We start from the raw sequence: 25591 nt of genomic DNA, 5'->3' as shown, positions 1-25591 counted from the left end.
AACAGAAAAATATGTTTCTTTTAATGATAAATACCTAATTTTATCATCTTTCAATGTCACTACTATCACTCGTAATTGGTTTTCTATTGTCTTCACTCTACTAAGCAATATTTATTAACATTTAGGACAATGGCAAAACAAAAACATTATTTTAAGAACTCAAATAATACTCTCTGATACCATTTTATAAAATAACAATAGGGTTTACGAAACCATTAATTAACAATAATAATAAGAAGTTTATTATCGATAACAATGCACTAAACAATCAATGCAATAATTTATTTGACTCTGATTCTTTGACTTTATTTAAACTGTTTATCAATAATTTCACATACAAGTGAAAATTCTGACAGAGACATTAAAATTGTCGCGCTCACAGCATTCCACAATACCCGATAATCTCAATATTTGTATAACCAACAAAGACTCGAGACCCAGACCACGACAGGAAATCATAAAAATCTTGACATCTGTTTTCCCAAGTCGGGTTTTCTTGCAGATAATCGAACGACTCTTGGCCGCTCTGTAGCCGCCCGACGCCGACAACATCGACGAACTTGTTTCGCTTTATTTACGACGTATTTTTGACAGATCGAGGGGTTCGTTCAAGAAAAAACATAACCCCGCAAAGTGTTACGAAAAAAATTGAGTCAAGTCAAGTGGTGCGGGCTTAAGACTCATCGATTTAACGGGACACCACTCGTTATCATTCGTTATACGAAATGTTGCGGATATGGGACTGTTTATGCTTAATAGTTTGTTTTGGCACCAGATCTGGTTGAAAGGAAACGACAAAAAATTGTTGGTGTTAAAAGTAACAAGTTCACACGTAAGAGGTTGATGCAGTTTTTCTGTATCGGAGAGGACTGCAATCTTAAAGACCAGATATGATAAATATACAGAAAAATAAGCTAATGGATTACTTAAAAGGTGATAATGTGCTTTCTCGCCACAAAAAATGACGTGTCTAAAAATAGAGATTTAGCGTTCATTTTATTTATTTATCTTACTTTGGTTTCCTTTAGGTTTGTGTTCTATATTTATTAAAAATTGAAGAATATCTGAATAACTAATTAACCTAATTGTTTTAAAGTATATTAGAGATCTCATATTAGGAAAAATTGTTTCCATAGTTACTAAATACATGTTATTTTTGGATCATTAATGTTTTATTTATCTTTAACTATTTAAACTGCATATATCTTCATATAATAGCTTTCATTTTTTATTTATGCACTTAATATGCACACTTTAACACATGTACTAAATATACAAGAAACTATTTTATCTAATTGAGAATTCATAACCCTTTGTGTAAGAATATTTCATGCGGATACTTTTGTTCATTTAATAGAAGTTGCAAAAAAGTTCTAAGTAGATTAGAGCAAAAATTAATACAGAAGAGGAAAACATCAGACATAATGTTCTCTGAATATACTAAAGAGTTGACGTGAGATACTCCAGCCTCAGTATTCGACATGCTCCATACTTTCGAACTTCAGTTAACCTATTTGTTACTATTGATGCGTATACTATTGAGTCTTCCTTTGCATTTTGCAATTTATTGAATAGAGTGGGAATTGTGGTATTGCGTTTGGACCAAAAACTTTTATTAATTTCTTGGCCAGATCAGCAATGGTATGTTATGAAGACCTTTGGTTAGACTAGTAGTTTCTCCTGATCTATGCGTTCAGTTTTTCTAAAATCGTTAAAATATGATAGTGCACCAAAATTATTGTATTAAAAATTAATCTATCCTATATATCTCAAGTTTCCTTAGTGGGTGTCTGGAGAGATGTTTTGTTTAGATTAATAGGAGAATGGTGGTCGTTATTTGGCCTAAATTTCGACAAAATTATTAACGTTTGGTTAAATTTTGGAACATGCATGACGATTATAACTTAGCCCCTTTTTTTACTAAACTTTTTTCCTTTGCACTTATCAGTGGTCACATTTTGTCGCAAACGCTTGAAGTTAGCCATTTAGGATACTTCTAGGCTGACTTTCAAGTCCTTGTCGCTTTAGTGTTAAATATTCAATGTATTAAATAAAAAAATTCAATTAAATTGTCCTAATATCAAAATCCCTACTTTTAACATATTTGTAATACTAACTATTGATTTCATAAGACACAACGTTGACATGGAGATATTGACAATAAGTCTTAAGAATTAGAAACCAATATTTTGTATTTTTTTGTATTGAAATTCGTAAATAATGCAGTGCCAAATATAATATTTATCCGTTGCCATAGCAAATTCTGGTTTTGTATTCTGTGTATTGTATTGCCTTGCTTCTGATTCTTACAAAATCGAAGAAGAGCGATCGAAAACAATTCATTTTAAAATATTATTTCGACTTAATAGTTCGAAATCTGTGCATGTCAACCTTGCGGCGAAATGACGAAAACCTAATAATACTACTTGAAGAATACTTGATTCCGCAAGCAGAATCTTTGGAAACATTAAGTTAGATAAATATCTAATAGATTAGACTCAAAATCAAAACTGTACTATTTAGAACAACATACTCTCAAGTTGATCTAAAATCTAAGATATTGATTTATTAGTGAATTATAATGCCTATTGGGATTTATGAACTGCAAACATGGGGTTGTATTACTACAGCAAACCGTTCTTAGATTAATTATCAATGTTTATCGCCACACAACTAACTAAGAACTGCACAGTAAGCTCAAATTCAAAATGTTCTACCAAGTTGTCCAAGACTTGGAGTTAAAACATAAATATCAAAGAAGGTTAGTTATAAAATTAACAAGTTGGTCACAGCAATATGGATAGTGTGTAAGCTTTAGCTTAAATACTGTGTTCGTGTATTGATGAATGTACAGCAGAACAATAGTAATAAAGAAGAGTAGATAGTAATAATGTAATTATAATTAGATTATATTCTAATTAGAAATAATATATAATACTAGAATGTTTTACTTTTCATGTTCCATTCAAAGAAATGGACTTTTAGGAGCTACTAAATACCTCTGGTATTTTACAGTGAATATATTGGGAAACATATTTTTAAGAACGTGTGACTATCATTTTCACTCTTTTAGAATGGATAATTTCAAACAGTTAACAAATAATAATTAACTAATACATACTAATTAATCCAATATAGGAAAAGAGCGAAATTGGAATATCAATTCGATGTCTATTGAGTAAAGTGATTTCCTAATAGCAAAAGGCACTATATCTCCGAAAATAATTTTAATAAAAGAAAATTCTTATAATATTTATTTGAAAAATTAATTTTTTTGATAATTTTTGACGATTTTTTTCAAACTTCTGGGCTAGACAAAAACGATACAAAAGAGATAAAACGACATGTTTAGCTATATTCTTAGATGTAGCACAAGATTTCGATAAGCTATGGCATGACGGCTTTGTTCATAGGCTACAGAAAATGTTACCGAAACTATTAAAATCTGACATTACAGCCAGAATGTTTAGAGTCAAACAAGAGAAAGCCTACAATAGATGTAGCCAAAGTAGGTGTATCACAAGGAAAAGTATTGGGATCAATTCTTTACCTACTCCACACATGTGATAAACTACAAATTACGATGGCTACATTTAGAAAATTATAACCGGCAAGAGATAATATAAATAATTTGACCCAAACTTGTAACCAACACTACCAACAATAACAACAATAACAATCAATAATAATATAATTCCATATAGCGACAACGCTATGAATCGGAATGAATCACAAAAGAAAATGAAGAAAATCACAATTATCAGTATATCAATTGACTATTGACAAGTAACTATTATCAGTAGTGTAATTGATATTTTACTAGCAAGTATTGAAACCTATGTGGACTTACGGGATTCAGTTATGGAAAAGTAATATCACTACAAGTTTTCCAGAATAAAGGCCTGAGAACTATTGTAGAGATTTAATTACTTACACCGACGCTTTCAGATACCAACTGTCACTCAGAAAATCAAGAGAACTGCATGAAGACATGAGGATATTCTCAATTGTCTTGTCAATATTGAAGTAGTATCAAACAGACTCAAAAGAAACAAACTATTTGATCTTGCCTAATATAGTGTAGTGAGGTTGTTTTAATAGAGAAACATTACTACACCAGAGACTAAGATAAGGCTGATGGATCCTTCTAGATATGTACTTAAACTTAAGTTACTATGAAAACAAATTGTAGGTTAGTCAATGCATTATTATATGAGAGTGTAGGTAAATACATTATTCTTTTGTAAAAATAACGATGTATGAAGTGAGATTTCTTTCAGCTGAAAAGTACGATAATCCACACAGTTTAGGCTAGTAAATGTACAATATGTTAATCGAAAGCTCGAGGTAGTCAATTCATTAATGAGGTTTGAGGATCAGGAATAGTAGCTATCATAGTTGATCATATTTGGAGATTTTTAGGAGAATTTCAGGCCTTTCGTAAATTGTGGTGTTTTTTTTGTTTGGTTTTAACTATATTGGCTGGGTTTGATCTAAACGATTTTAGTTATGAAAACAAATTGTAGGTTAGTCAATGCATTATTATATGAGAGTGTAGGTAAATACATTATTGTTTTGTAAAAATAACGATTTATGAAGTGAGATTTCTTTCAGATAAAAGTAAGATAACCCACTAAGTTTAGGATAGTAAATGTACAATATGTTAATCGAAAGCTCGAGGTAGTAATGGGGTTCGAAGATCAGGAATAGTAGTTATCATAGTTGATCATATTTGGAGATTTTTAGGAGAATTTCAGGCCTTTCGTAAATTGTGGTGTTTTTTTTGTTTGGTTTTAGCTATATTGGCTGGGTTTGATCTAAACGATTTTAGTTATGAAAACAAATTGTAGGTTAGTCAATGCATTATTATATGAGAGTGTAGGTAAATACATTATTGTTTTGTAAAAATAACGATTTATGAAGTGAGATTTCTTTCAGATAAAAGTAAGATAACCCACTAAGTTTAGGATAGTAAATGTACAATATGTTAATCGAAAGCTCGAGGTAGTAATGGGGTTCGAGGATCAGGAATAGTAGTTATCATAGTTGATCATATTTGGAGATTTTTAGGAGAATTTCAGGCCTTTCGTAAATTGTGGTGTTTTTTTTGTTTGGTTTTAGCTATATTGGCTGGGTTTGATCTAAACGATTTTAGTTATGAAAACAAATTGTAGGTTAGTCAATGCATTATTATATGAGAGTGTAGGTAAATACATTATTGTTTTGTAAAAATAACGATTTATGAAGTGAGATTTCTTTCAGATAAAAGTAAGATAACCCACTAAGTTTAGGATAGTAAATGTACAATATGTTAATCGAAAGCTCGAGGTAGTAATGGGGTTCGAGGATCAGGAATAGTAGTTATCATAGTTGATCATATTTGGAGATTTTTAGGAGAATTTCAGGCCTTTCGTAAATTGTGGTGTTTTTTTTGTTTGGTTTTAACTATATTGGCTGGGTTTGATCTAAACGATTTTAGTTATGAAAACAAATTGTAGGTTAGTCAATGCATTATTATATGAGAGTGTAGGTAAATACATTATTGTTTTGTAAAAATAACGATTTATGAAGTGAGATTTCTTTCAGATAAAAGTAAGATAACCCACTAAGTTTAGGATAGTAAATGTACAATATGTTAATCGAAAGCTCGAGGTAGTAATGGGGTTCGAGGATCAGGAATAGTAGTTATCATAGTTGATCATATTTGGAGATTTTTAGGAGAATTTCAGGCCTTTCGTAAATTGTGGTGTTTTTTTTGTTTGGTTTTAGCTATATTGGCTGGGTTTGATCTAAACGATTTTAGTTATGAAAACAAATTGTAGGTTAGTCAATGCATTATTATATGAGAGTGTAGGTAAATACATTATTGTTTTGTAAAAATAACGATTTATGAAGTGAGATTTCTTTCAGATAAAAGTAAGATAACCCACTAAGTTTAGGATAGTAAATGTACAATATGTTAATCGAAAGCTCGAGGTAGTAATGGGGTTCGAGGATCAGGAATAGTAGTTATCATAGTTGATCATATTTGGAGATTTTTAGGAGAATTTCAGGCCTTTCGTAAATTGTGGTGTTTTTTTTGTTTGGTTTTAACTATATTGGCTGGGTTTGATCTAAACGATTTTAGTTATGAAAACAAATTGTAGGTTAGTCAATGCATTATTATATGAGAGTGTAGGTAAATACATTATTGTTTTGTAAAAATAACGATTTATGAAGTGAGATTTCTTTCAGATAAAAGTAAGATAACCCACTAAGTTTAGGATAGTAAATGTACAATATGTTAATCGAAAGCTCGAGGTAGTAATGGGGTTCGAGGATCAGGAATAGTAGTTATCATAGTTGATCATATTTGGAGATTTTTAGGAGAATTTCAGGCCTTTCGTAAATTGTGGTGTTTTTTTTGTTTGGTTTTAACTATATTGGCTGGGTTTGATCTAAACGATTTTAGTTATGAAAACAAATTGTAGGTTAGTCAATGCATTATTATATGAGAGTGTAGGTAAATACATTATTGTTTTGTAAAAATAACGATTTATGAAGTGAGATTTCTTTCAGATAAAAGTAAGATAACCCACTAAGTTTAGGATAGTAAATGTACAATATGTTAATCGAAAGCTCGAGGTAGTAATGGGGTTCGAGGATCAGGAATAGTAGTTATCATAGTTGATCATATTTGGAGATTTTTAGGAGAATTTCAGGCCTTTCGTAAATTGTGGTGTTTTTTTTGTTTGGTTTTAGCTATATTGGCTGGGTTTGATCTAAACGATTTTAGTTATGAAAACAAATTGTAGGTTAGTCAATGCATTATTATATGAGAGTGTAGGTAAATACATTATTGTTTTGTAAAAATAACGATTTATGAAGTGAGATTTCTTTCAGATAAAAGTAAGATAACCCACTAAGTTTAGGATAGTAAATGTACAATATGTTAATCGAAAGCTCGAGGTAGTAATGGGGTTCGAGGATCAGGAATAGTAGTTATCATAGTTGATCATATTTGGAGATTTTTAGGAGAATTTCAGGCCTTTCGTAAATTGTGGTGTTTTTTTTTGTTTGGTTTTGACTATATTGGCTGAGTTTGATCAAAACGATTTTAGTTATTAAAACATATTGTAGGTTAATCGGCAAGGACTAGTAAGAATGTAATAAATAAATCAACAAAAAACTTATATACATTTAATTCTATTAAATATGTTTTAATTAAATTTTGATCGGAAGCAAAACAACAAATCCATTAGAGACGTTAAATCATTTGTATTACACTGTAGAATTAATACGTATGTAGCCGAGTAAACCGATGAAGTATTATGTGGTAAATTTACCTCGATTTATAATTTGTTAAAGTCATCGGGGACGGCAAACGAACTAAACAGCATCAGCCTAATTTAACCGAGGAATTTTCCCGCCTTACCCATACCTTCGGGAAACATTTCAATTCGTCGACGGCTAGATCCGACGACGCGATCGCCTATCGCAGAGATTTATGCGCCCGACAAGGATAGACTTATTTATAAACATATTAACGGATGCGCTTTTAATAAATTTGTCTTCTTGTCGTTCGACGCTTGTGAAATATGGATGTTTTGTTTTGGATCCGTTGCCCAATATTCCGAAAACTCCGAGAGACCGAGAGATGCGTCCCGTTTTGTTCCGATCTATTTTCGAACGGGATCTTTCGTTCGACTTCGGTCTGATATTCGGGGGGCTTTGTACCGAAATGTTTTTTTTTTCTTAGGATTAGCGAATGTCGTGTCGGTCTCGTCGATTACCATACTGTGTCGGGTTTTTGTAATAAAAATAGGACCAGAACTGTTTTCTTTGTGTTTAAGGGTTTCTCGATATATCGGAATGTTCTACGAGCTTTCGATTTTTTTTGTTCACAGGTTTCTTTTAACATCAAAATTAAATTTTCATTTCATTAATCCCAAGGGATTGTTTCTGACGAGTTGGTGTAATAGAGTATTAAGAGTATTTAAGAGTAAATAATTCATGTCATCAAATTGTATGACGTCAAAACATCGCACTTTATTATATTTGTATTGAATTTTTTTCCACACCACCTATGAAGTAGTGTTCTAGGTGGGTTTGTAGTTGTATCCCCTGGATGCCTAATCCATTTAATTGATAACTGTGTATCCACGTAATATATTTTGCGTTCATTAGAGAGTAAATCTTTTATCTATTGTGTCCTACATTGCAGTGCTTCCTTGTCAAGTCATTTTGGTATCATTGTATAATTTCTTAGTTTCTTCTGTTATTACCCGTGCACGTTTTTCTAAATAAAATTAGATTATATCTGCCCAACAGGTAGTACTCATTCTCTCCTCATACATTTTAACCGAAGGCTCATGTATATTCCGAACAATTACATACATATCTATGCACGCAAATCTTTCATACTCTACTATGAGGTTTTCTACTGCTGTACCATAATAACACTTCTACCATCACAAATCTACCATTTGTTAATTTCTTCATTTGTGTGTTTTATCGAATGTATCCTAATGGAAAGTGTTATTGTAGACAGTACTCAACGTTCCGTTTTTAAATATATAACTCTCCTCTAAATATATAAATTAAACTAACAAATATTTCTTTCTAATAGTGTATGAAGGGATGTGTTACGTCCCTCAAAGAATTCGAACCTTTTCAGACTAATAGATTTTTCAGAAATAATTGTATTATTATGTTTCCATAAAAATATGTTCACTGTTTTTAAACATTTCAAAAATTTGTCCTTCGTCAGTTTCAGAGCTGTGTGCTTCAAAGCTTTAGATTATTTTTGGTATAACTGGTTTCTTTTAAAATCGAAATTAAATTTTCATTTTAATAGATCTCCGAATATCCGTTCTGACGAGTTACTGTAATGATGGAATATGCAAGTCTTAAAATTACCCTTTAAATTACGAATATTTAAACTATTTTCACTCGAAGAATCATAAATTAAGAAATTACGTAATATGTTAATTTCTATAATGATCTCGGCCTTTATAGTTCAAACGAGGTTGGTTTTAATAAAAAGGTTTAATATTCGGGAGCTCTGTATCGAAATGTTTTTTTTTTCTCGGGATTAGCGAATGTAGTGTTGTTCTCATCGATTACCATACTATGTCGGGATTTTGTAATAAAAATAGGACCAGAACCATTTCCTTTCAGTTTAAGGGTTTCTCGATATATTGGAATGTCTCATAATACTGTTTTTGTAATTGTTAACATTGGATCATAATCCCACATCTACAAAGTTTGTTTCAGTCAGTATTCTCTATTTAAGTCAATGCCTAAACTGTTCTAATTTACCAAGATCCAATTTTGTCTGTGTGTTATAGAATTTATCCAAATAGATGGTGTTTTTGTAGACAATTCTTCAATGTTCTATGATACTATGTAATAATTAAATTTGATAACAAAAGAAGACCTGGATCAAATAAACAAAATATAAAATTGTTAACAAAATCATAATGATCTAATGACAAGAGAAATTCAATGCCTTATTATATAACGGTATAGGTAAATAAATTATTGTTTTGTAAAAATAATGATGTATTGACTGAGATTTCTTTCAGTTTGAGAGTACGATAATCCATTAATTTTACACTAATAAATGTACAATATGTTAATCGAAAGCTCGCCGTAGTTTCAGTTCATTAATGGGGTTGGTGGATCAAGAATAGTAGCGATCATAGTTGATCATATTCAGAGATATTTAGAGGAATTTTACACCTTTCATACATAGTGGTTTTTTGTTTGGTTTTAACAATTGGTAGGGGTTGATCTAAACGATTTTGGTCTTCTTTATGGTAATGTTTATTTGTATGGTTGTTGGAGTTCTTCTTAACTGTTCAAATATGTAAATTAATTTAGATATGGTGTTTTTATAAAAATAGAAAGGCATATAGAAATAATTTTTATTATTTCACTTTATTCAATAATTCTTTTATCAAAATGTGTTATTTCAAGATTTTACCATTTTTATTTAACTCCTGAACCTATCAACGTTAAATCTAAAAAATTATATTAAATTAAATAGAGTGCGCATGCATCAAATCTGGAGATATTTGTAGAGTAATGTATCCTCAAAAGCAGCCCAGACCAGTTGAAGCTAAATATCGTAACCAACAAGGAAATCATTTGAATAATACAGTTTTGAAAAATATAATAATGTTTTTTAACTTTCCATCGCAAAACACAATAAATACCCTTAAATATATCTTTATTTTCAAACAGCATTTTCTTGCCGAGTCACTCTATACAATCTGCTCAGTATAGGCAGGTTGCTATTTATATCTTGAACTATTTTATACTATTTATTCTCTATAATAATCAATACGCTTTTGCATGCGCTTGAACCAATCTTCATAACGATGATGCTCCAAAGACAAAACGTTCTGAAGCAGGTTATGGTTACAAAAGTCAAACTTTTAACTGGAAACGCCATCTGAAATCTAACAATACTTAGACAATATAATACATAGAAATGCCAGGGCTCAAGATACAAATGGCAACCCACAAACCATGGTACATAGTACATATTGTTTCTGAGAATTCTAATATAACCATTCAGGAATATAAATGAAACCATAATACTTTTTAATTATAAATAATTTTTTATTTTTATTATTAAGTTAGTTGAATTGAAGCTGTAAATTCTATATACATATAGTGCTTTGGATCTGATGAAAATATATATATTTAACATAATATTTACATGTTATATACAGGAGAACAAATTTTACATTAATATAATAGGAATCTCAAATGGCATTGTTTCAAAAGGCAGTCTGTTCATAAACCGGCGGACGTCTTCCAGCTTCTTGAAACAACGCGGTAGTTAAATATTCTAGAAAGAAAACTGGCCCTATTTGGTTAAAAACACTATATAAAAGGAATTGTTCTAACTGTAAACCTATATAGGAAAAATCGTGTTTAAAACCAAATATCTCCATTCATGGCGAATTAATCGACGACATCATCGTTGTACGCTAACCTTTATACAGTTTTGTTCGTGTCTCGTCCTAATCACAACCTCTGGTTTTCATTATTCACTTAAAAAATCTTTTATTAACCCGTTTTTAAATTTTCGATCTGAATCGACTAACTTCCAATATTTACAGTAATATATTACATTCATAGATAAAAAGGAATATCGGTCTAATATTTGGTTAGATATAACCAGTACAATTTTCGGTCTAAGCTGTTCAGTAGTCTATGGCAAACAATAGACAATTAAACAAGTAATATGGAATTGCAGATCTAAATACATATTGTGCATAATCGATGCAAATTAAATCAGTTGCCTTATTGTATATTAGTTATAATCAAAGAACTTTGAATTTATTTCATCGTATTATGCAAAATTTCGAATTTTTTTCTTTGAAAACTGAAATTCAGGGACCTCACAATGAGTGGTGTAATGTGTGACCTGTTATTTCAACGATATCAAAAAGAGTAAAATAAAATTAATAACAATACATACTGCCAAAATATTTTTTACAAAACTTCTACAGTCCATAAAATATCTACAATATTTCTACTGTCCCATAAAATTTGTTTCTAATTACACTTTATATCAATTAATTATAAATCAAGCATTATGTATTCAGAAAGCTTGATTAACTTTATATACAGTCAGGTTGAGGCTACAATCTTTTCACTTCTTCAACAATGTTAATTCATCAGAAATACCAAACTCATAAACTTGAAAAAAATAAACAAAATAGTTCCAATGTTACAAAACATACTTTTTCACAATTTTAAAGAACTTATATAGCATAGCTATATAAAAATAGCTATATCTATGTTTAGCTGAGATATACTGAGTCACCGATCTTAAATATTTTGCCAAAGATGAACCAAATCAGCGACAACGTGGATGAAGCTAACGGAAAACACACTGGACAGCAGAAGTTTGAAGCAGACCAAACCACATGAACGTGTATAGTATATAAATGTTCAATCTTAACTTTAGCTTAGCATACTTGTTCTGCTTCGTAAATTAGGATTGTACTAAGCGTATATAATGTAAGGTGTAATTAAAAAAATACTTGGTCTCTTACCAATATTGTTATTAAATACATAACAATCATCTACCAAAAAGACTGAATATAAAGTATCACGTTATATTCCAAATATAGATACAACAATTAATTGTTTTAAAAAATGAATCAAAATGTAGGTCGTGGAAAGTAAATATCAGAATCAAAACTCTCTTTACCATAATGAAACTCTTACTAAGAGATGTCATAACTTATATAACAAATAGAATGTTACAGTTAAAATATTTTGACAATTATTCAAAACTAATGTAAGTAACTATGCAACAGTGATAATTAACAAAGTAAAAACTCTACTTAGTATACTGATAATTAGAAAATTATATATAATTTTGTTGATATAATTTCTTTACCTAATATTGATAACTTGCCATTACAACTGCACAACCCAGACCTACTACGACTTATCACCTAGCTTAAAGAAAAATGAGTAATAGCATCACTAAGCCTGGAAAAGCGTTTAAAAAGTGTGGAAGAGAAAAATGACATTCAACATTTCGACATTGAGATATAAATTCGTTAAGAATAATCAGTTCTTTTCATTTCAGTAATGATAAATAACAATTAACTATATCATTTCATTATATATATCTTCAAAATATCTATAATGTTTTAGAATTATTCACATAAATATCACATATCCGACGAGGACGCCGCCAACCTCAGTAAACCAGCCGTGGTCTCGGTTCGACAGAGCGCGTGGTACTGCCTCGATGGATCCGCTTGCTACTGTACCGGGGCATACTGAAACAGAAACAGAAGAACAAATGAGAATCGGCGATTTCCTTAAATATTAGTTATTTTTTATCTCTTCATAATATGGAAAAAGTGTAATATTATGAATTATAAGGTGACACTTTTTTCATTCAGCAATCATTTCAGCACTGTCACCAGTTATATAATTAGTTTGTAACTGTTGAGCTTCTAATGGGATGTCTTTGATTAAAACTAGGCATTGACATTCATTAGCGGTGAAACTATATGACTTGTTAATATATCACTGTGAATAACTTGCTCATTGTAATCAGTATTTCTTCGGTAATCTTGAACAGTTCAAAGAAAATTGTTACGCCGTTGCATAAATTTGGCAGCGTTGTACAGCAAAATGCCGGCAGAGTTATTTTACATCGGAAGACAGGTCCATACGAAACCAATTGAAATAATGTTAACATGGAATGTGAGTGAGTCAAGTGATTATGAAATGATTTTATTGTGTTGTTTAAGATTTTCTATTACTTGTGATTATTCCCATATTGTTGGAAGTATTAAAGAGTTATGGTAGTTATGATTTAACAATGAAGGAAAATATGATCATATAAAGTTGCATTGTACATTATTTGTAGGGACAACAAATTGATATGTCCGTTTTATTAGAAGGTATATTCAGCTGTGAAAGAAAAACACGATATATGCGAAAAGTTTATCTTAATATAGATTAACAGAAATTCAGAATAACAAGAATCGTCCGTGTTCTGCTTAGAAGGTATTTAGATTTTCGTAATCAGCGTCATATATAAGCCGTAGATTGATAATATAAAAATCAATCAACACATTTTCAATTTTAAGGTTTTAAATTAATTTCATATCTGGTGAACTCAGAACAGCCAAGAAAAATTGTTCCTGCTTAAGAACTGGTAGTAATTGGCAAAGTTCTGGAGACATAACATATTTAAGGTAATTGTAAAATATCTTATTAATGGTTTATTAATATTTTTCTGTAAATCTTATTGGTATTAACTTATAATCATTGCATTTAAAGTTGATAAATGCATTTCCTAACAAAGCCGTAATAAAATATTGCAGGTAATCAGATGACCACTCAGATGACTGTTGATTGGCCTTCGGAGTAAAATGATGGAGCCATGTTTCATCCATTATAACACATCGCTGCAAAAACTCGGGGTTATTACGATTTATCATCTTCAAACACTGCTCCGAATCATCAACTCGTCGTTGTTTTTGGTAAAAAGTGAGCTCGCGTGGCATCCACTTTACACAGAGCTTTCTTATACCCAAATATTCGTGGATGATATGATGTACACGTTCAGTTGATCTTTAGAATGTGTGCTATTTCATTCAATTTCAATTTATGGTCATTCAAAACCATTTTGTGGATTTTTTAAAAGTTTTCCTCGGTAACAACCTCTTTTGGGCGTCCACTGCTTTCACCGTCTTCGGTGATCCTTTTCCCATATCTAAATTTATCATACACAAATAAATAATCATCAAATGTATACACGCATCTTTTGAAGGTTAGGGCTAACTAATAATTATATTAATTTAATCATAGTAGCGTCGTCTATGCGTTAGGCCAGGCACTTTTCAATTGACCTGTTATATTTAACACTTTATAAAGTTGTCGAAATTATGAAAATTATCTTACTCATGATACTTTTCTTACAATTTTCGGTAATGTAGTAATTTAAACTTATTAATTTTGTTGTTGATTATTAAAACATCAAGGAAATTAGATTTCATTAAATATTATTTAAGAAAGTTTAGTGAGTGTTAGTTCTTGGTATAGTTTTCATGTATTTTAATATAGAGACATTTGTTACTATAGTAAATATTGTAAGTATTATATTGACTATATTGTCAACGTTTACTAATATTAATATATCATTTTTAAGTTATTTTTTAATGTATTATGAGAGAAACCTGATTAACTTTATAAATTGTGGCCTATTTTCTACCACAGCGCAATCACTAGTACCCTTTGGTAACCTAAATATATTTTAAAGTAATTATGTATATATTTGTTCTTGTAGAAATATTCTGATACTCATTATCGATAATATATTTACAATGGGATGTAAAATTCCTGCATTTTGCTCGCGTAATGTCAACCCCCAATTAACAAGGTATTCCTCCCAGATTGGGGAATCCGCCACAAATTGGCAACGCTGGTTTCGTGTGGCATCAGCATCAATTTATTTCGGGGGTGAGTGAATTGATCAGTTAATTGCATTTGCACCTGGTGCACGAAAGAAACATATGCCCTACCACGGGACAGGTAAGGCTTGGCAAAAATAATGGTGCCATGGTTTAATGAGGGAGGTCTGCGTTTTTTTTTTCGAGATAGATAAGGCAAAAGAAATGGGCTTTTAAAAAGATATGAAGGTCTGTTTCTGGCCCTAACAAGGCAGATTAAAGAGTCCAGGAAGTTCGGGTCCCTTTTGTTTTCAATGAATTTTAAGTAACGTAAAATATAAAAGAAACATTGAGGTTCACAATTAGTTAATTAACGTAATATATTCTGCCCAGAAAAAGTTCTGGGAAATTTGAAAAGCTTGAGTTAATGTTTTTTTAATAATTGTCTTTTATTAATAAATTTTTGAAAGTAAATACATTATTGAACAAAAAAGTTTCCGTACATATTATTACATATTACATTAAATAGAATTTCAAACAGTCACTAGCTAAAAATTTTAGAAATACTTTCTAATATGATTCAATGGGTGCTGAATGTACAAAGTTATATGCCTTTTAAATAAAATATATCTTCTATTGTTTTAATATTTGTAATTTACAACGTAGTCAAAGAAGACAAAATAATACTGTGATAAAAATAGTAAGACCAACATTATTGGTGCCAACAAAAATATGGATTACTTTTGCTGGACCAAAATGATAACAACTATATTATTTTATTATTCTTTCTAATATTATTGTTCTTAAGATGATGGAATTGTGAGTCGATGGCTCTTCATGTTTACAAGACAATGGTAAAAAATAAATGTTCAGATATTTGACATGTTTCGTATTACAAAAAATAATAGCATTTAGTTTTAAAAAGTATATTACTTAATTATAAAGGATTTCTAATAAATAAAATGTTAATGTAATTCATTAAAACCTTAATATAGTTATAACCTTATTATAGTATAAGACCAAAATGTTAATTAGTGTTACCACCCTCAGACTTTAACTTTGCAAATAGTGGAAATAATAAAAAAGGGTTGTGGATAATCGACGATGATGATATTTAATGGGTATGTATAGTTACTATTTCTAAGCGTTAAAAGAACCCCTTTCTTTGTAGCCCATTCCAAGGAATCCTAAAACGATAAAGTCAATAGGAGCCAATCAGCAGATATAATCGACAACCTAACTTCAGTTCAGTCAGGGTTTGACGAAAGAACCGTTCTTTCTGACATTTTCTGCAATTCGATAAAAAATGGAAGACTCACATTGATTCCTAATAATCAGCACCCTGTATAATAACATTGTCAAATCTCTTTTTTCTAGAGAAATTGAGGGAATTGAAGGATTTGAAGAATGAAAAATTACGTGAAGCTGTGTCAATAGTGGACAATAAAGGTAATATGAATGGGAATATAGTTCATTATTCATACCTTTAATACTAAAAATTGTTATTTTTCATATTACGGACTACTTAGTTAAACAGATTAAAACAGTTAAAAAGATTAGTAAGAGAAATATACTAAAGTCTTAACAGGTAATAAGAATATTTTAGCAAGTTTTCACCAGAGTTGCAAAACAAAGTTTCCGAAGTTATAATTGTATAATTATGCGGATAATTATCACATACGTCTAATATAATTAAAGTGAGCGTTCAAAATTGTATTGAGCATTGTTAACAGTTCTAACGAAAACAACTGTAAATTTGAAAGTAGAAGCGAAACTCTTAACTACCTGAGAACAAAGAAATGTGTTTGCCTATTTGTCTTGGTGCGGGATGGGTTTGGCACGATGGCTAAAAATAAAAAAAGACCGAAAACATACAAACACGTACTACGTAAAACAAAACAACATATTTTTTTTAAATTAAATCTAAGAATGATTAAATTGATAAATTCCTCAAATATACAGTACTAGCGACCCGCCCCGGCTTCGCACGGGTGCAATGCTGATATTAAATTAAATACACTACAGAAAAAATATGAACGTTGTATATAAAAACATAGCGGCCCGCTCCGACTTTGCACGGGCATAAAATATATATGCCTATGTCACTCAATGAAAACATGATTAAAATCGATCCAGTATTTTTGGTTCATTCATTACTGCCCTTGGCCTGCACGCATTAAATTTGGAGTAAAACAATCCCTCTTCCGCTATACTTACTATGAAGATTTCCTGCTATCTTTGGAATATCTAAATTCATACAATTTTTATTACATTACACATTTTTAAACGCAAATTTTAAATTTGTAATATCTCCGAAAATATTTGTTTAATTTACATGCTGTAAGGAACCATATTGATCTATATTAATTGCACACTGTATTTAAGGTACTTAATTCGATAAGGATTAATGCCGTATTGCTTAAAATAGCTTCGTAAATAAGCCATTTTCTCACGTAAAAAGTAAACAATAAAAATGGTTAATGTGGGTTATCCCTAAAAGATAAACATATACCATCCCAGACTTTTTTGTAGACCTTTTTATGGTGTACAATACTGTAGTACATTAATTTGATCTAACTCGTAGGGTTAGGCAGCGTTTTTGCTAATTGCTAAATAAGCCTAAAAAAATAGGTTAATTTACGACTTCATGTTAGAAACCTCTAAAATTAGCAATGTTGCCTTAGCATATTATGCATGTATTATACATATAAACCTTCCTCTTGAATCACTCTATCTATTGAAAAAAACCGCATCAAAATCCGTTGCGTAGTTTTAAAGATTTAAGCGCACATAGGGATATAGGGACAGAAAAGGCGACTTTGTTTTATACTATGTAGTGATTCTAATTATATCTAAACAGCTTTAATAAAATAGATTTGTTTATTTTATCACCAGAAACCTTAGAACTACTTACTCGATGGAAATACAGTTTCACCATAAATAACAGTAGGAACAACAAACTTTAATAATTTATAAATCTTTAATTAAATAAATGTGTAGTTGAGTCAAAAGCTGGCAAATTAGCTAAGAAACGTATATAAATGCACGACGAATGTTCAAATAGTCAATATCGGGAAGAAAATATCCTAGCCTCCCATTAGAAATATTAATTCGCTAGTCCAAGCAACAATAACAAAGAAAGAGGGTGTTTTAAAACTGCCGGTTGATATTTAAATAATTACGTATATCGAATGAATTAAAAATTTTTGTCACCTAGAAACCTTGTAATAAAATATGAAGGATGTTGTTCATTGGAGTTGATTCTTCATACATATAGTATATACTAGGCCATCACAAAGGTTGCAAGAATCTACGATTAATAGCTTCACCAAGATACAGGGATAGATAAAATAATATCAACAGCTTTTTGCACTTTGGTAACGCTGCTTCATATGTCAGGAGTTTATATTGTTTTGTCCATCCACTTTATTAATGTCAAATTAGTAAGAGAAAACTAATTTGATGACATTAGATTAGGATAAATAAATGAATTAACAAGTGAATTTTATTTTAGCTATGACTGAAAATATAAAAAAAATATTTGCATTTTCTCCAAGCTCAAAAATTGACATTATAAAAGTTGGTACAGTGGTGAACTGAAGTGATAGGATACAATTAGTGTTGATACACTCTCAGGTTTGAAGGAATATATTTGTAATGGTTGTAAGCAGTGTTGAATTAGATGTCTGCATTTATTTTGATCTGCCATCCATGTCGAAATTTATGTTTCTCTAAAGTTATATTTTCGAGAATTGTTTCTATTGTTATTTAATTTTAAGATACTTGCTAGCAAAGTCCATAAAACACTCTCTAAGACTCCTTGTGATGCTGCTTCGTCATATCCCAATTGTCAGTTTTGGTTACAACGAATTAAAAGCGACAAAATTGATATCAATGTTAAGTAACAAAAGAATATAATTCCAAGACTTTTAGGGTAACAGCATAGCTATAACTCTTAAAGAATCTTCAGGCTACAAAGTAGTTGATGATTTAACTGGTTTAAAATGATGGTAAAGCATTTTCATACGATGATAAAGATTTAAATTGAGGGAAACCGACTATCACACGAATTTATTCTATGCATAGAAGATGTCCGCCAGTGAATATCAATAATTCTCAACTTCCCCAAGCCCAGTATGCCAAATATCTTGATATAAATCTGGACCTACGCCTAACCTGGAAGAAGCGCGTGGTTGCTAAACGAAAACAACTGAAACTGACTTGAACTATATTAAATGTACTGTCTAAATGGGTACAAATCTAAATTATCATAATAAATAAATAAATAAATAACAAGAAATTGCTATTGAAATCTATACTTTTAGTTATATTGGATTCAACTATGGAGTACTTATACTAAGTCTAATATAGAAACCATAGAACAGTTCTAAAACAAAGTGTTGTGTGATTAGTTATGAATAAAACTCATTAATATGATAAAACACAAAGATATGTGAAGCAATAGGAGAAAAGAACATATTTGCATTTTTTTCCTGTCCTTTATTACATAATTCATGGTTCGTCTCGACCAGGAAAACCGTGTTTATCCATTACTTCAGCTCGTCTCCTGGCTTTTCACGTTTCAGGCCCAAACGACTTGTAGACGGCAACAAAATGCCCGCGGTATTCTCCTTCTAATTAACTGCTAGATAGGGCCCATCCAGCGTCCTGCATTCGGACGAGGACAATAGGATCACCCCACAATAGTCTGGATTTAGTCGTAGACGGTTTGAACAAAGCCAGAGACGGCCTCGAGCCAAGAGCGACGTGTTAATTAACAATTCCGCGTTGCCATATCGACGATGGAATCAGCAGTTTTCGGGCATTTAAAAAACAATTCTGCGTTTGTCTGTGAAGGATAAATATTCCCTAGGGGTTGGTTTCGTGGAGATAATCATAAATGTTAACCAACTGTATAATAATAATATTTTGTTGGAAATAGTGTTTGTCGATCTTTTTTCAGTTTTTTTTTTTGATTCAAGCTTTATATTTTTTTAGGTTGTGATGAAAAGTCCCCGGCCTGACATATAGATGGCGCTACTATAACTAAATCCATATGTTTTTTAGTTAGACCTAAACCTCAAAATATACGTGTATACAATTGATAGCTGTCGGATCACTAGTTTGTGAATTATAGCATTTTGAGTGAAACAACTTTTATTATTGTGAAAAAATGGATGAAAAGGAATTTCACGTGTTGATAAAATATTGATTTTTGAAGGGAAAAAATACAGTTGAAGCAAAAACTGCAAAATTTTCTGGACACTGCTCTAGAAAAATCAACCATCAAGGATTGGTATGCTAAGTTTGCACGTGAAATGAGCATCAAAGACAGTGAACGCAGTGGAGAGGTTGTTACCGACGAAAACATTAAAAAAATTAACAAAATGATTTTGAATGACCGTAAATAGAAGTTGTGTACATATGTACATCATATCATTCACGAATATTTGGGTATGGGAAAGCTCTGTGCAAAGTGGGTGCCGGGCGAGCTCACTTTTGACCAAAAACAGTGACGAGTTAATGATTTGGAGCAGTGCTGGAAGATGATCAAGCCTAATAAACCCGATTTTTTGCGTCGATATATAACAATGGATGAAACATGGCTCCATCATTTCACTACGAAGTCCAATCGACAGCCATCCGAGTGGACTCCATACAATGAACCCGCTCCAAAACGTGGGAAGACGCAACAGTAGGCTTGCAAGGTTATGGCGTCTGTATTTTGAGATGCACATGGAATAATTTTCATTGACTACCTTGAAAAAAGGAAGGACCAACGACAGCGACTATTACATAGCGTTATTGGGCTGTTTAAAGGACAAAATCGCCGAGCCAAACAGGCGCATTTGAAGAAAAAGTAAGTGCAGCTTCACCAAGACAATGCACCGTGTTACAAGTCAGCGAAAACAATGGCAAAAATCTATGAATTGGTCTTCGAATTACTTCCTCATCCACGTATTCTCCAGATATAGTCCCAGCGATTATTTCCTGTTCTCAGATCGCAATAGAAAACTCGCTGGGAAAAAATTTTCGTCGAATGACGAGGTGATCGCCAAAACTAAAGCCTATTGAAGCAAAGGACAAATTGTGTTACAAAAATGGTATCGAAAAGTTAGAGGTTCGCTATAATCAGTGTATCACGCTTGAAGGGAATCATGTTGAATAAAAAACTAATTTGGCCAAAAAAATATGTTTTACTATGGTGGGCCGGGGACTTTGCAATTGAATTGTTATTCTTGCTTTACATTGGAGGAAGTATTATTTAACTATCACAAATTATATTTTCTATGTTATTTTTGTTGGATTAACGTTGCTAAGGGGCTGTAATATATCAACATACATGAAAGAGTATGAGTGTTGTTTATATCATCTAGTAGCTCAAATGTGTCACTTTTTCTAACATTCAGTAGCATGGTGAATCTCTGATCATAGTACATAAATCGTGCTGAGATATTCCTAGGTTTTAAGGAATTTATTGGTGATGGCTTCAATATTTGTTTTATATAGTAGTATTTAAATGGACGCTTCCTTAGTGTTCTATATTGTTCTATTGTGTTCTAAAATTCAATTGTTTTGTCATGTTTGTGGACAAACATTTTAAAAACTTATGGATACTGCTTCGTCATATCCCAATTATAATATATATTGCGTCAAAATTGCTATGAAACTGATAAAATTCAAAATAATTTTTATTCAGAATGGAGTACTCATCTTCATCGGTATCTATTGGTGAAAATGTGAAGGATTGATATCAAATTTTACGTTTTTCTACATAAAATAATAGTTCTCCCTTATATTGCAGTAGTATTGTTGTATTACTCGGTATATACATACGGTTATCATGGAGCACTCAAAGTTACATTTAACCAATATCATCAAGAATCATTACAACTTGAAGAAGTTGCTTGATTTGAAGATAACAGCTGGCGAAATCCATAAAATACTTTTACTTTACTTTTACTTTTACAATCTTATTGTGAAGCTAATTCTTCATATATTAATTGCAAGTTTTGATTTCAAATATTAAAAAGCAGTGAGTTTAATATCAATTGCAAGAAATGAAGACAATAAACTTCAAAACTTTTAGAAACTTCAGACAGCTTCAGATTTGTCCACTGCTTTCAACCATTTTCAAATAATGGTAAAGGTATAAATGCAGGGAAAATATCTACCATACCAATTGACTGAATATGTAATTTCGAACAATGTCAACGTCTCGGTTTAATTACTTGTCAGGTAAACAAAGAATATTTTCCTGCAGCATACTGTGACTGGCGTGATTGAGACTGATTTCAAGAGCAAATAGTTATGGGTTAATCCAGGAGAGCCATCTACATTTATCCCAAAGCGGAATATTGATGGCCATAAAGTGGCGCTGGGTTAACTGTCAACTGAACAGCGGGTAACATAGGCAGTGTTATCTTCTTACATGATAACTGTCGACCACATGTTGCAAGAATTGATATATGTGAAAGATAAACTGCTCCGCAAATATGTAATATTCTATCACACTCAGCGTATTCACAAGCCCTAGTAGCTTCCGATTCCTGACCCCATGTTACATTCACTCTGCGTAAAAGAAGGTTCAACTATAGGGTATTGCTAGCAAGTCTAATGTAGAAACCATAGATATGTTTCAAAACAAACCATTGTCGATGCTCCGTGTTATGTCTCTAATGAAGTGACACAACGCGATGTCCCTCTAGAACCCATAACGAGTGTTAAAATGTTTCGGTTAAGTACCTTAAAAGAATGACTGTACACCACAATGTGCTCTCGATTGTTTCCCTCGATTTCAACATTTTGCCCTCAACAGATCATGATTTGATTCCAATAGGACCACCCCGGAAGTGCACTCTTTCGAATAAAAAAAGAATTTTGAAAATCGGCCCACAAATGACGGAGCAATCGGCGAACATACATTAAAAAATATATATAGCCAAACATAGAACCTCTTCCTTTTTCGAAGTCGGTTAAAGAAAAGATTTTAGGTCTTCTGAAAACCTACTCTAGCAATGAAAACCACATTTTCTAGATAGAGCGTTCTCTCAAACTGATTTCTTTAATAATTTGATTTTATCTTGTGTAAAAGGCAAGAAGAAATATTTGTTTCATATAAATCTTGTTCTTTATAAATCTAAGGTTTATTGTTTAAACAAGCCTACGATTAATTTAATTTCGCAACTTTTCCTATTTTTTATTGTAATAGTATTTTACATCATAATACTATAGTAACTGCATTGGTGCTTCTGCGACCAAAACTTTTGTTTTGTACTTGGTTGTAAGGGCTATAAAGTCGGTAAACATATAGTCAATATTACGTAGCCAGGTCCATGCAGCAAAGAAGAAGGGAGTGACTTTGAAAAGGATCTGAAAGTTTTTGATTTCGGTTTTAAATAATTATCAGTTCGGCTAAGGATTCTTGAAAATATACCGTAACTTCGGCCTTTGATTCGAAAAGATGTATCCGTCAGTCGGGTCTAGAAAAACAAACAGGGATATAATCGGCAATGTGCTCATTAAACCACCAATCTATGCATATATTGAGCCGAAATTGTACGGCCAGAAAGCAGCAACAAAAGGGAACATACAACATAATTATGGGGCGAACAACGAGCGAGGAATTACGAGAAGAAAAAACGTACATAAAGAAACAATTTCTCGCCGTTAAAGGTGCGAAACAATCGATCCCGAGTTTGGTCGGTACGGAGGCCCGGTTCTACGAAATCGTTAACGAGAAAATTAGACGGCAGGGCGAACGGGCAAAGCCGCGATCTTGTTTGTGTTCCGAAGACGTCAATTATCGAAAATTACCGGCCGAATCTTTTGTGAGGCGTCGGCAAAAGATCCGCCACGCTCGTTTCGGATTTTAAATCGCCCGGCCATTACTGGGGTTTTGATTGAGACGACCTTGGGCCCGTCGACGATACCGGGAAAAAATTGTTTTTCTTCGACGCGGCCTTTATTGGTCTGCTGATTTGTTATTCACTGTGAAATTACCAGTAAATATGCTCGTACCGGAACTACTTATAGTATATAAAGTACCGGCCATAAACGATGATATTTTATGAAATAACATGCATTTTTACCTTAAGATTTGCTTTAGTACTCTTGGAGGTTAACACAATGTCTAAATTGTTAAGAATAATGAAAGTATGCCGTTGATCGCTCTGTGATCACAATTTATAAAGTTAAATATCACTGATACTTGTTTCGAGAATATTTTCGATATAAAAACAGAAATATATTCAATATATAACAACAGGTTAATTAAAAAGTCGCCCCTGACACATAGATGGCGCTACTAGAATTAAATCCATATGTTTTTTAGTTAGCCCAAACCATTAAAAGATGCCTGTATAAATTTGTCAGCTGTCGGATCATTAGTTTGTGAATTATAGCATTTTGACTGAAGCAACTTTTGTTATTGTGAAAAAATTAAAAATATTGCTTTTTGAAGGGAAAAAATACAGTTGCTGCCAAAACTTGGCTTGATGCCGAGTTTCACAGTGGACGCCCAAAAAAGGTTGTTACCGACGAAAACGTTTAAAAAATCCACACAATGATTTTAAAAGACCGTAAATTGAAATTGAATGAAACAGCAGATACTCTAAAGATATCAATTGAATGTGTACATCACATCATTCACGAATATTTGGGTATGAGAAAACTCTGTGCAAAGTAGGTGTCGCGCGAGCTCACATTTGACCAAAAACAACGACTTTCTGACATTAACTTTTATATTTTATTTTGAAAAAAAAATACAGTAGATACGTTTTGTTTAGTATTTAGTACAATATATAATCTTGCCCTTAGATTTGGAAACACTGCATGGTATTGCAAGCCAAGCGTTTCTCAAAAGAAACGGCGATGTACCGTATTGCTTTGATTAAACGTTGGGCATTTATTTATTCAATTATTAACGCGTTTGATATGGCATTTTTAAAATTATATTGTGATGTTCCTTTTTACTTAAAGTGAAGGCCTTTTAGTTTAATATTTCAGCGTTATAACGGAATTACAAATATGGAGAGTCGAAGGTAGGTAAACTTTCAGTTGTTACAAATAGTATAAATAAAGTAAATGACTTAAATTTTGCAGTGAAAGTAAATTAATGTCAAGTTTGTAATATGACATACTTGGTGGGAAGAGAAAGAAAGATTTCACCATGAGCTTGCTGCACAACTAAAGCCGATAACAAGAAGGATCATCTGCCTACTCTGTGTCTCCAATTTTATGATTTTAGTATCCATACATACTGAATTTCGGCAGCATCTTTATCCGATATATAATATAGATGTTAAACAATCTAATCTATATTTTAAGAATTTGTAAGGCTTTGGAATTTGGAAGCCACAGGACAATAAAAAAAAATTGCTTAAAGAATTTCTTGGAAAACAACCAGTCAAGATGCTTTACACTACTGTATAAGGAGTTATCATCAAGTTAGTATTTTCTGTAAAACTATCGATACGATTATTATCTTACAAATGAATTTTAGATAGTGTACGATAAGTCATTAATCGTCCAGTTTATAGGCTTTGCGGAAAGTGCAGGAAAATATTGCAACCACTAATCCTGAAAAGGTAGCTATTTAGGAAAGGATTGTACTTGCTACAGCTGTATATGTATATATATATATATATATATATATATATATATAT

At 31.6% G+C, this 25591-nt stretch overlaps 1 protein-coding gene across 1 annotated transcript in view; it reads right to left on the bottom strand.

The window, feature by feature from the left end:
• Positions 1–12673: 12673 nt before the first annotated feature.
• The window catches only part of Toll-6 (Toll-like receptor 6), a 122112-nt gene continuing 109194 nt past the window's right edge, over positions 12674–25591 (bottom strand). The window contains exon 2 of the mRNA XM_076412106.1: positions 12674–12797. The gene's annotated coding sequence lies outside the window, so the exon portion shown is untranslated. The remainder of the gene's footprint in view (positions 12798–25591) is intronic.

Source organism: Rhynchophorus ferrugineus, unplaced genomic scaffold, assembly GCF_030347505.1.
Source record: "Rhynchophorus ferrugineus isolate W39M unplaced genomic scaffold, kcgeb_rfMv2 rfM1, whole genome shotgun sequence".
NCBI lineage: Eukaryota > Metazoa > Arthropoda > Insecta > Coleoptera > Curculionidae > Rhynchophorus > Rhynchophorus ferrugineus.
Note: the sequence above shows the minus strand (reverse complement) of the source record. Positions and strands in the feature narration are given on the sequence as shown.